An 11183-nucleotide genomic window follows, 5' to 3' on the forward strand; every position below is an offset into this window, starting at 1 on the left:
CTCGGGCCCCATTACATCCTTTAGATTTGGAGACCCCCTGGAAGAGCAGGAAGGGGGGCACCGATGACGAGCTTTCTGCCTTGCCCCCTGATGACTCCCATTCTGTGGTGCTGGCTGGGGACACCGTGGCAGCATCTGAAGGTGACACCACCCCTCCTCCGGGGACCCTTCCCGTGGAAGCCCCCAAGGGAGCCTCTCTCGCCCCCTTCCCATCCGAAGCCCCTGCGAGCGCCGAGGTGGGCGTCGCCTCGGGTGCTGGCGGGGAGGGCCCTGGGGTGGCGGATGGTGATCTCCCTTCCATCTACGAGGAGATCGAGGCCCTGGGTCTGACCCTGGTCACGTGGGGGGAGGACGACCCTCTGCCGGCGGTCCTCAATCTGGGCGACCTCATCTCGGTCCTCTTGTCCCCATGTTCCCCTCCCCTAATCGCTGCTTCTACTCCTGCCTCTGAGGGTCCTCTGGAATCTTCCATCAGCCCGGCTGCAGGTGGCACCCTGCTGACGGCCGCCGAGCCCATTGAGGTGACGACTGGTGCCCCGCTGCCGGGACCCAGTTCCCAGGGAGTGTCCCTCTTGGGTGTGGAGCACCCAATCTCCTTCCTGGGCAGGGATCCCGTTGACGACCATCCATCTCCTGATGCCGGGGCTACCACCCAAACCATAGTGGTTGAGCCCGGCATCGTTGGGGGTCTCCTTCCCACTCCCCAGATCTCTGAGCCTAACCAGGAGGGGCCACCTTCCAGCGGCCCGACTATTGAGGCTCAGGATCCTACTTCTGCCCCCCTCCCCGGTTCCCTTCCTGATCCCTGCCCTACTCCTGTCCCCTACCCTATTCCTGATACCAGCCCTGTCCTTGTCTCCTCCACCTCCTGTGCTGCCAGTGCCGTCCCTGGGGATATTCCCCAGAGAGCAGTTTTAGTTGTTTTTCCCTGTCCCGACCCATTGGGGGCTGATGTTTTCCTTACACCGCCCCCTGTTGAACCAGGGAGTGGGGCAGGTCGCGTGGCATCAGCCCATCGTACGCCACGTCGGGGGTTTGCCCCCTGCCTGCCCGTCTCAGTGGGCCACGAGACTGACAGTGGCCCCATTGGGGGACAGTCGTGGATCAGTGACCCCACCCCCCATGCGCTGAAGGAGGAGCTTTGGAAGTTCCTTGAGGACGTCTGTGGCTCCCGTAACAAAGTCCAGCTTGCACTCCAGCGGTGGGGGGATTTCCATCAGGTCCTCCGGGCCACAAAGACCCTCATGGGGGAGGGTAAGAGGACTAGGAAGCAGGCTGCCGCAGCCTACCAGCGGGTCCGCCTCTTCCGCAATTCTTTACTCACCTACGGGGTAGGTCACAGATTGCTGCACGGCCCAACGGAGGCCGTGGGCGTGTCAGCCAATGAGGATCTCCCCCAGCCCTCCTCATGGCACCAATCATCTTTGCCACATTAAACACCCGGGTCTGTAGGATGGGTGTCCGCACGAGCCAGGTGCTCTCCTTCCTTCAGGAGTGGGGGTACTCTGTGGTTTTCCTGCAGGAGACCCATACGGTGCCCAGGTGCCGCAGACGTCCTCCCGGAGATTGTCGATCACCACTCCCTGGTGGACGTCTGGCGCGACCACTACCCAGACGATGTTCACCTTCGTCCGGGTGGAGGCCCATCGGTTGCACCACTCCCGGCTGGACCGCATTTACCTGTTGCATTTCCATCTTTCACAGGCCCACTTCTCTAGCGTTCGACCGGCCCCCTCTTCAGATCACCACCTTGCCACTGTGACGGCCTCTCTGCGCGGAGAGGCTGGGGCCAGCCTATTGGCACTTTAATGATAGTTTGCTGGAGGATGCAGGCTTCATGGCATCCTTCCAGGAGTTCTGGCTGGCCTGGCGAGGGCAGAGGCGCGCCTTTTCCTCAGCGCAGCGGTGGTGGGACCTGGGGAAGGTGCGTGCCCGGCTCTTCTGCCGTGACTACATCTGGGGTGCCAGCCGGCGGAGGGATGCAGCGATAGGGCAGTTGGAACGGGAGGTCTTGGAGCTGGAGAGGCATCTGGCTGCCAGCCCCGAGGATCCATCCCTCTGCGGAGCGTGCCGGGAGAAGCAGGAGGAGCTCTGGGCCCTCGAAGACCATTGGGCCTGGGGTGCCTTTGTTCGATCCCGCATCCGCCTCCTTCGAGAGATGGATCGCGGCTCCCACTTCTTCTATGCCCTGGAGAAAAGGAGAGGGGCCAAGAAGCACGTCACCTGCCTCCTGGCTGAGGACGGCACCCCCCTCATGGATCCGGCAGAGATGTGCGAGAGGGCCAGGGCCTTCTACATGACTCTTTTCTCCCCGGATCCGACCGATCCTAACACTTGCAGAGTGCTCTGGGACGGTCTCTCAATGGTCAGCACGGGTGACTGGGACTGGCTAGAGCTGCCTCTCATTCTGGCCGAGTTCTCGGAAGCCCTCCATCGCATGCCCACTAGTCAATCTCCAGGCATGGACGGGCTGACCGTGGAGTTCTACCGTGTGTTCTGGGACATCCTTGGCCCAGACCTGGTCACCATCTGGGCCGAGTCTTTGCAGGGTGAGGTCCTCCCTCTCTCGTGCAGGTGAGCCATGCTCACCTTATTCCCGAAGAGCGGGGACCTCCGCGAATTATGGAATTGGTGTCCCGTCTCGCTCCTCAGCACAGACTACAAAATCTTTGCGAAGGCCATCTTGATGCGGCTAGGGTCCATGCTGGCGGACGTGATCCATCCAGACCAGACCTACACCGTCCCGGGCCGCACGATCTTTGATAACCTGTATCTGGTCCGGGACCTTCTGGAATTAAAGTGTACGGATGGTCTGTCATTCGCCCTCTTGTCCCTGGATCAGGAGAAGGTGTTCGACCGGGTGGACCACGGGTATCTCATGAGCACTCGGCGAGCGTTTGGCTTCGGATCCCGGTTTGTGGGTTTTCTCCAGGTGTTGTATGCTTCTTTGGAGTGTCTGGTCAGGCTCAACTGGACCCTGACTGAGCCGGTCAGCTTCGGGTGAGGAGTGCGGCAGGGATATCCCCTCTCAGGTCAGCTGTACACTCTGGCGATCGAGCTCTTCCTCTGTCTCCTCCATCGTAGGCTGATGGGGTTGGTGCTTCGAGAGCCGGAGCTGCGGCTGGTCCTGTTGGCGTACGCCGATGATGTGCTCCTCGTGGTCCAGGATCCGGGTGACTTGGTGCGGATGGAGGCTTTGCCAAGCGGTGTACTCGGCAGCCTCCTCCGCCCGGGTCAAGTGGGTCAAGAGCTCTGGCCTGGTGGTTGGGGATGGGTGGCAGGCGAGCTCCGTCCCACCTGCACTTCAGGCCATCCGATGGAGCGCGGGTCCACTGCTCTATCTCAGTGTTTACCTTTCTGCCATGCATCCGTCTCCGCTGGAGAACTGGCACGGTTTAGAGGGCAGGGTGACGAAGCAGCTCCGGAAATGGATGAGACTACTCCGGTGCCTCTCCCTTCGGAGGAGGGCGCTGGTGCTCAATTAACTGGTCCGGTCCATGCTCTGGTACCGGCTCAACACCCTGGTCCCGGCCCCGGGTTTCCTGGCCAACCTCTGGACGATGATTCTGGAATTCTTTTGGCCAGGGTTGCACTGGGTTTCTGCAGGGGTCCTTCACCTGCCTCTGGAGGAGAGAGGACAGGGCCTGAAATGCCTACACACTCAGGTGCATGTCTTCCACCTCCAGGCCCTGCAAAGACTTCTGTATGGTGCAGGCAGTCCGGCATGGAGTATATTGGCGCACGCCTTCCTCCGCCGCTTCTGAGGGCTCCGATACGACCGGCAGCTCTTTTACCTCCATCCGAGAGGTCTTCCGCAAGACCTCTCCGGGCTGCCGGTCTTCTACTAAGACCTCCTCCAGTCCTGGAAGCTCTTTTCAATGACCAGGTCCTTGGCGGCCACCGTGGGGGCCGATCTCCTCGCGGAGCCCCTGCTACACAATCCCCAGCTTCGTGTGCAGGTGGCGGAGTCCCCCGCGGTGCGCCAGAGGCTGGTCTTAGCGGGAGTCACCAGGGTTGGAGACCTCCTGGACTACGACCGGGAGACTGGCTGGATCCCCTGACGCTCGCTCAGTGCATGGGGCTCTCCAGACCTTGTGCTCCCCGGTGCGTACTTCAGGAGGTGAAGGCTGCTTTACTGCCTGCTGTTTGGGCTTACTTCAACCGGGTCCTGCGAGAGGGCACATCCTGCCCACCCTCCACCCCAGACCCTGTGGACCCAATCGGCCCCCTCACCCTTTCACTGTGAGCCAGCTGCACTCTCTGCAGCCAGTTCTGTTCCAGGCCGCGCCATGGAAACACCTGTACACACTCGTGCTCCACATTCTCCACTACCTCACCCTCGCATCCCGCCCTGGTACCAAATGGCGGGACCTCCTGCCACCTTTCGAGGGTGAGAGGCCCTGGTGGGCCAGCTTATACTGTGCCCTGGTCCCTAGGCCCACTGGGGATGTCAGTTGGCGGCTTCTTCACGGGGCTGTGAGCACGGGCATGTACTTGGTGCTGTTTACCCCTGTCCCCAACACCTGCCCTTCTTGTGGCATGAAAGAGACCCTAGCGCACATTTATTTAGTGTGCGCCAGATTGCAACCCCTGTTCCGGCTCCTCTTGAACCTTTTATTGCGTTTTTGGTGGCACTTTTCCCCTCACCTGTTTATCTATGCACTCCTCATCCGTGGCCCCACAAAGACGTGGGATCTCCTTGTCAACCTCCTCTTGGCCCCGGCCAAACTAGCCATCTGCAAAACCAGGGAGAGGAGGTTGGCCGACGGGATTTCCTGCGACTGTGAGGCCTATTTCTGCTCCTCCGTCTGTTCACGCATCCAGGCAGAGTTCCTCTGGGCGGCATCCTTTGGCTCCCTTGATGCTTTTGAGGAGCAGTGGGCATTTTCTGGGGTTCTCTGCTCAGTGTCCCCATCAGGTTCCCTTCGTTTAGCCCTATGACCTCACTCCCAATCCTGTTTTTTCATTAGTTGTCCCCCGTACTTATTTGGTGTCACGGACCTGTGGATCCTCCCCTTAGGCTGGAGGGAGGTCCTTTAGAAGTGGGCGAGCTTCGCCCACCCACCCCCTGGATACCAATAGGACCAGACTCCTGTACCCCTCTAGTTTGGATCTGTCATAGTTGCTGTTTTAGAATTTATAAGGGTTGATTTTCTGCTGTATTAATCTGATAGTTTGACTAAATTGACAACTTGATTCCAATGCAATATCCTTGTTAACTCATTGATGTACTGATTTGACCTGAACTTTATCACTGTATTGTTTAACCCTCGGTTAGCTGAGTAGTATTTATAGTCATTTATCCTTACTGATGTGTGGTGTTGGTTTTATTTGTTTGTGTTAATAAAACACGTAACTGGGATATTGAGTCATTTTTTCAATAAGCAACAGGGGCTGAAACTGTGGAGAATCTGAGCGAAGATCAGCCACTCCACATCTAAACCTTATCAGATTCCTCTAATTAACACGTTGTTTCCCAATGGGGAGCAGTGGAGGGGGCATCTATCTTAGCTCCAGCTTTGTGAGGAGAGAAAGCTCCAACCATCACAAGGGAAAATAAGCTACCTACCCAGGCTTTCAGGAATTTGGGGAGAGATTGCACTGACTTCCCCACTTCTCTAATTTGCAAAGGAAAGGCATGACATTTGTCATAGGATGTGTCCAGCAGGTCAGAAAGCTGCAGTTGTCAGCCATCAATGCCAAGGAAAAGGCTGAAGTCCTTTGCCTTTCATATCAAAAAGCCATCTAAAGGTTGGTCTATGCTGAAAAGCTGTGTTACTATGGCCACATCTCTCAGGGGTATGAAAAGCCCTCTCCACAGAGAGAAGTAGTTAATGTGACCTAAGCCCCAGTGTAGACAGTGTTAGGTTGTCAGAAGAATATTTCCAGTGTTTGAAGGGTAGACAGAGCCTTAGACAGACTGATCCCCTCTGGGAAGTGAGTCATGACATTAATTCCAATTTTGACCCATCTCCCTGTATGTGAGAAAGCTACTAGTATGGAGGGCTGAGCCAGCTGTCCGATCACATGGTTCAACTGAGGGAAAATCTCTTAGTGCCCATCAGTCCAAAGACTGAGAGAAATGGAGAGTTCCAACCGTTGTCATTTTAGTATCTTATTGTTCCTCTCTCTATTTTTTGTGCTGGCCTTTCTATTCTATCAGGATGTGACTGTATAGCTCAGTGCATGTGTGATAAAAGCTCTTTGATGCCAATTGGCAAAGAGGTCAGACTAATTCACAAGAAACTCCTGTCTACGACCTGACAAACACATCACACCTAATGCACTAATTTTTTTTGATATTTATCCAGGAAGCATAGCAGTGAGATCTCTACTGAAAGCTTGTAAATTATTGTTACTGCTGATCACTGCAAGAGGTGTGTGTGAGTTCTATTGAAGGAGTAATGTAAGTATATGGAAAATTATGCCCATATGGTATTGTTGTGAAAGCAAGTCACCCCAATCATAGGTCTTGGTGGGGATGGCCCATTCACGTGGGAGGGAATTGTCACCCATCTCTTGTTAGCCAGTTATGCGATGTGTTGCTCCATTATCAACCTTTGCACCAACCCAGAAAAGCCAATGGAAAACCATCAAAGACAAACTATAGACATGGAAATCCTGTGGAAGTGACTAGGACGATATGAGAATGAGGACATCATCCTTTCTGTGAATAAAGGCAAAAAGACTGATTCAGTTTAAAACAGGGAGAAGAAAAACACTCTGGGTCCATTCACGAAAGAGATTCCTAATGACCAGTGGTGCTTCAGGAAAGTTAGGGCCCTGGCTCCTAGGCACTAACAATCACTGCAATAACGTGAAGTGTGAGTTGAGAACCTACATAGGTAGGAAAGGTAACTATTCAAAAGTGTAGGTTGCATTTTGTGATTTTGTTTTGTTGGTTAGGGTTGGTTTCCATCCATCACATTTTGTTTCTGTTTAAATCTCTATCCCGTATGAAATAAATTTGTTTGTTCAATGACTGTACTCAAGTGCTGTGTGTGATACAGGAGCAGTGGTCTACAGTAAAACTGGTAACCTGGGATGTACCATTGCTTCGGGAAGAAAGGCTCTGGGATTTCTCTGAGTATCTGGTGATTGGAGCCAGAGGGATACACATGGAAGGAACTCAGGGGTTAGGGTGCCTCTAATGGCAACTGTCAGGGCTGCTGTAGCTCAGAGGAGGGTGCTTGACTGCCTGACAGGCTGGGTGAGTTTGGTCGCTAACATCCAGCTGCCAAATGCAAAAATCCCTTGTACTAGTGGCAAGTGGCAACAAGGAGACTCGCAGCCCTCAGCACCCTGAGAAGGGTCACAATGTGCACCTATGTTGATCCACCTGTCAAATTCACACAGGGAAAGCTCCTTATAGTATAGCTCCCTAGGCTTTTCTCCCCCACAACTCAACAGCTGGAAACACATCTGGAGGACAAAGACTAGACTCATCTGATTCAGAAATCAGAAGAGAATAATAATAATACATTCAAACCAAAGTCCCCAAACAGACGAGTATTGTTTTCTCAGCAGAAAATTTTCAGTTTGAGGAATTTTGTTTTCTCAGTCAGACCTTGCCAAGGGAAGCAAGGAGAAAATGTTTGAGTTGCCTCCTTCAGAACAGCTTGGCCTAGACAGTAGCTCTGGTTCACTGTTGTGGCCTTGTTCAGGATGGGAGTATTTTAATTATTTGGGGAGGTCCCAGGGTGTATGGGGGAGATTATGAGGATGTTACCTTTTGAGACAAAAACTAAGAAATACAGGACTAGAGAATTTTTTAGAAAGCTGCGAGTTAGATCTTTTATTTAAAGCAAGGGAGGTCAGAGTTTCTGAGACATTTTTTGTTTGCAAGAAGCATTGTTGTTTGATCTGTCATTGTACCAAAGGGGAGATGATTGTCTATGAAGGCAGGATGAAGACTAAATGCATATGATGAGGATGGGATTTGAACCCATGCCTGCAGAGCACAATAGATTAGTAGTCCATCGCCTTAACCATGCTGCCACCTCATCTGAGGTGTCAGAAGGAGGACTGGAGGAGCAATCTAAGGCCAGCAGAGATAGGGACAATAAGGAGTTTTTAAATACTAAGCAGAAGCAGGGTCTGAATAAGCTCCCCCCTCACATCTAGTGAGGAGCTGGGTGAAAGACTTCATGAACAGACCGTGTTTGCATAGACTCACCTACTCTGCCTAGCTATGCAGCATGATGGGGGTCACTTTCCCAAAATGGCCAGTTTTGGCTGGTGGTAGGTTACAAATCACTTTAGGACTGAGTGGAATGAAATGTTATTATCCTTTCTGCATGAGTGAAGGGCAGCAGAATATAACTAGTCAGTCCTGATGGAGGGGAGGGGGGTGAGGAATAGCTTTTATTGGACTCCAGAGAAGTGACTGAGAACGTCACCCTAAACCAGTGGTCCCCAAACATTTCACACTGTGCCCTCTTATCCATGGCTGTGGTCCCTCGGAAGCCATGGTCAAGAACTGAAGCTGGGAGTGGGGCTGTTGCTTGCTGGGGAGAGGGGTGCAGACAGAGGAAAGGGGGTCCAGGCCGAGCTGGGCACCAGAGGCCCAGACTGAGGTGGGGTTGAGGAGGAGCTGGGACAGAGGGGCTGAGTGGTGCTCCCTCCGTGAGGGCTGGCTCGGGCCCTGCGGTGCCCCCATGAATGTTCCTCTGTGTCCCCCTAGGAGTCATGCCCCACATTTTGGGGACCACTGAACCCTACTTGCTAATCAGGGACTAGTGATGCCAAAGCCCAGGGAAAGGGAGAACAAGTTGCGGGGCCCCCAGCACTGGAACCGTGTGAAGGGGCTGCAGGAAAGGGACAATAGCTGGTGGCACAAGGAGTTAAGGGCAAAGGGGGCACAGGAGGGGGCAGGAGTTAGGGGTGAAGGAGGTGCAAGGTTTGGGAGTGCAGGAGCTAGCGGTAAAGGGGGAGTAGGGATCATCCAGGGGCAGTGGGGAAGTGCCAAAGTACAAGCTTTGCCCAGGGCACAATTTTCCCTAATTCTGGTCTGAGAAACAATTGGAAATGACCATTCAGTGAAAACAGAACCATAGTGTAGAAAAGCCCCTTTGGTAAGTAGTTGAAGTGAGTGCTTAGGGAGATGGGTTAAAAAGCAACAGGTGTCTTTCTGCGGATAGTTGATTCTTGCCTGCTAGGCAAGGCTGGTGTGTGGTGTCTCCATGGCTCTACTTTCAGTGTCTGATTACTCATGGTGCCACAAGGAGCCAAGTCTAGACCTATTCAGAGGCTCTATGCCAGGGTTTCTCAAACTTCCTTTCACTGCAACCCCCTTCTGCCAAAAAAAAAAGTACTGCATGGCCATGGAAAGAGGGTCCAAGCCCCTCCACATTGGGCAGATTCAGAGGAGATGAAGCCTGAGACCTGCCCCAGTTGCAGGAGGGCAAAACCAGAGCTTGAGGGCTTCAGTCCTGAGTGGTGGGGCTCAGACTTTTGGCTTCAACCCCAGGCACCAACAAGTCTAATTCCAGCTCTGGCAACCCCATAAAACAGGATTATGACCCACTTTGGGGTCCTGCCCCACAGTTTGAGATCCACTACTCTATGCTGATGGGAGAGAGTTTTCCTGTGGGTGTAGTTAATCCACTTCCCAAGAGGTGGCAGCTATGTCAGTGGGAGAAGCTATATCGGTGGGTGTGCAAGCTGTGATGTTTACCACATTTAAGAAGTTTAATCAAACCCCATTTTTAAAACCTCCTGTGGTCTGGGAATAGCAAAGGACCTCGATGAAGCAGAGTCTGTCCGTCAAAGTCCTGGAAATCATGATTCAATTTTACTGTCATTATGGGGGTGTAGCTCAGTGATAGAGTGCTTAACTGCAGATCAAGTGGTCCTTGGTTCAAACCCCACTGCTCTCTTATAACCTTCTTTCTTTTTTTAAAAAAAATAGGAAAACATTTTCATTTCCATTCTCCATTCTGTTCAGGACCTTCACTATACGGGGGTGCTTGATATGAATGTACACACTCAACATTTCGCTGTCCAGATGCATAAAAACCTACAAACCTGTCCCTCAGCTAAAACCAGTTCCAATCCTCTAAGTGTCTAGTTTATGTTTTCATCAATTAAACAAAGTTATCATATGAATGTACATTTGAAGATTCCTCTTCTCCAGGAGCTATGCTGTGCAGAAGAAACGAGAACCACATCCAGCTGCAGTTGAGGAATCTGATGACCAAAGAGCCAACAAATGTTCTGAGGACTGGAGAAAAATGCCTTCTAGTGAGCTATTGAACGAGCTCAACCTGTTTAGCTTATCAAAAGAAGATTGAAAGGTAACTTCATTGAAATATTGAAGGGCCTTAATGGAGCAAAAACATTGGGTATGAATGGACTCTTTAATCTAGCAGAGAAAGGCGTAACAAGACCCAGTGGCTAAAAGGTGAAAAGAGACAAATTCATATTACAGATAAGACACAAATATTCAACAGTGAGGATGATTCACCACAGGAACAAGCTACGAAGGAAACTGATGGATTCGCCATCTCCTGATGTCATTTAATGAAGACTAGCTGCCTTTCTGGAATATGTTTGCCTCAAAAGTACCTATTGTGTCATACAGGAGGCCTGTGATATGCAGGGGGTCAGATTAGATGCTCTAATGGTCTCTTCTGGCCATAAAGTCGACTAATTTCTGAAAAACTGAGTGTAGCATTGGGAGCAGCGTCTGATGTTTTCTTGTCTAGCCGACTTGCTTCGTAGAACGAATGCTCCTTGAGTGGGGTGATCCACAGGGAGTAGCTCAAACCTCCAAAGTGCCTGGTCAGGGGCAGGACATTAGCACAGCAAGGAGGGGTGTGGCAGTGACATCATAAAGGCCTTTTGCAGGACCTAAGACTATTGGTCAAAGGTGGTGGGGAGGTGATGACTTCACAGAGAGATGCTGCCATCAGCCAGGCAGGACGGGCGAGGGGCCAGGGAAACCTCAGAGACCCCTGTGGCTTTGCTTCGACAAGTCTCCTTCTCGAGGTCTCTCTTTGAGGACTGAGAGAGTATTTGGGTTCATGGACGTGAGCGTCAGGAGGAACCTCTTTCGAGTTTTCTCCTTCCCTTTTAGTGATTTTACTAGAAAACAGTCGTCCCTGTTTAGAAGGTAAGAGCCTCCTCGAGGTTTGAAACCTGTTCAGTCTGATCCATCTGGTGAAAGTTGAATTCTAGGCATG

The 11183-nt window shown here is 52.4% G+C and overlaps 1 non-coding gene across 1 annotated transcript; it reads right to left on the reverse strand.

The window, feature by feature from the left end:
- Positions 1 to 7924: 7924 nt before the first annotated feature.
- On the reverse strand, positions 7925 to 8006 carry TRNAS-ACU (transfer RNA serine (anticodon ACU)). Its single transcript has one exon. It is a non-coding gene; the product is annotated as a tRNA-Ser (tRNA).
- Positions 8007 to 11183: the final 3177 nt, after the last annotated feature.

The sequence above is a fragment of the Gopherus flavomarginatus genome, chromosome 25 (assembly GCF_025201925.1).
Source record: "Gopherus flavomarginatus isolate rGopFla2 chromosome 25, rGopFla2.mat.asm, whole genome shotgun sequence".
Lineage (NCBI taxonomy): Eukaryota > Metazoa > Chordata > Testudines > Testudinidae > Gopherus > Gopherus flavomarginatus.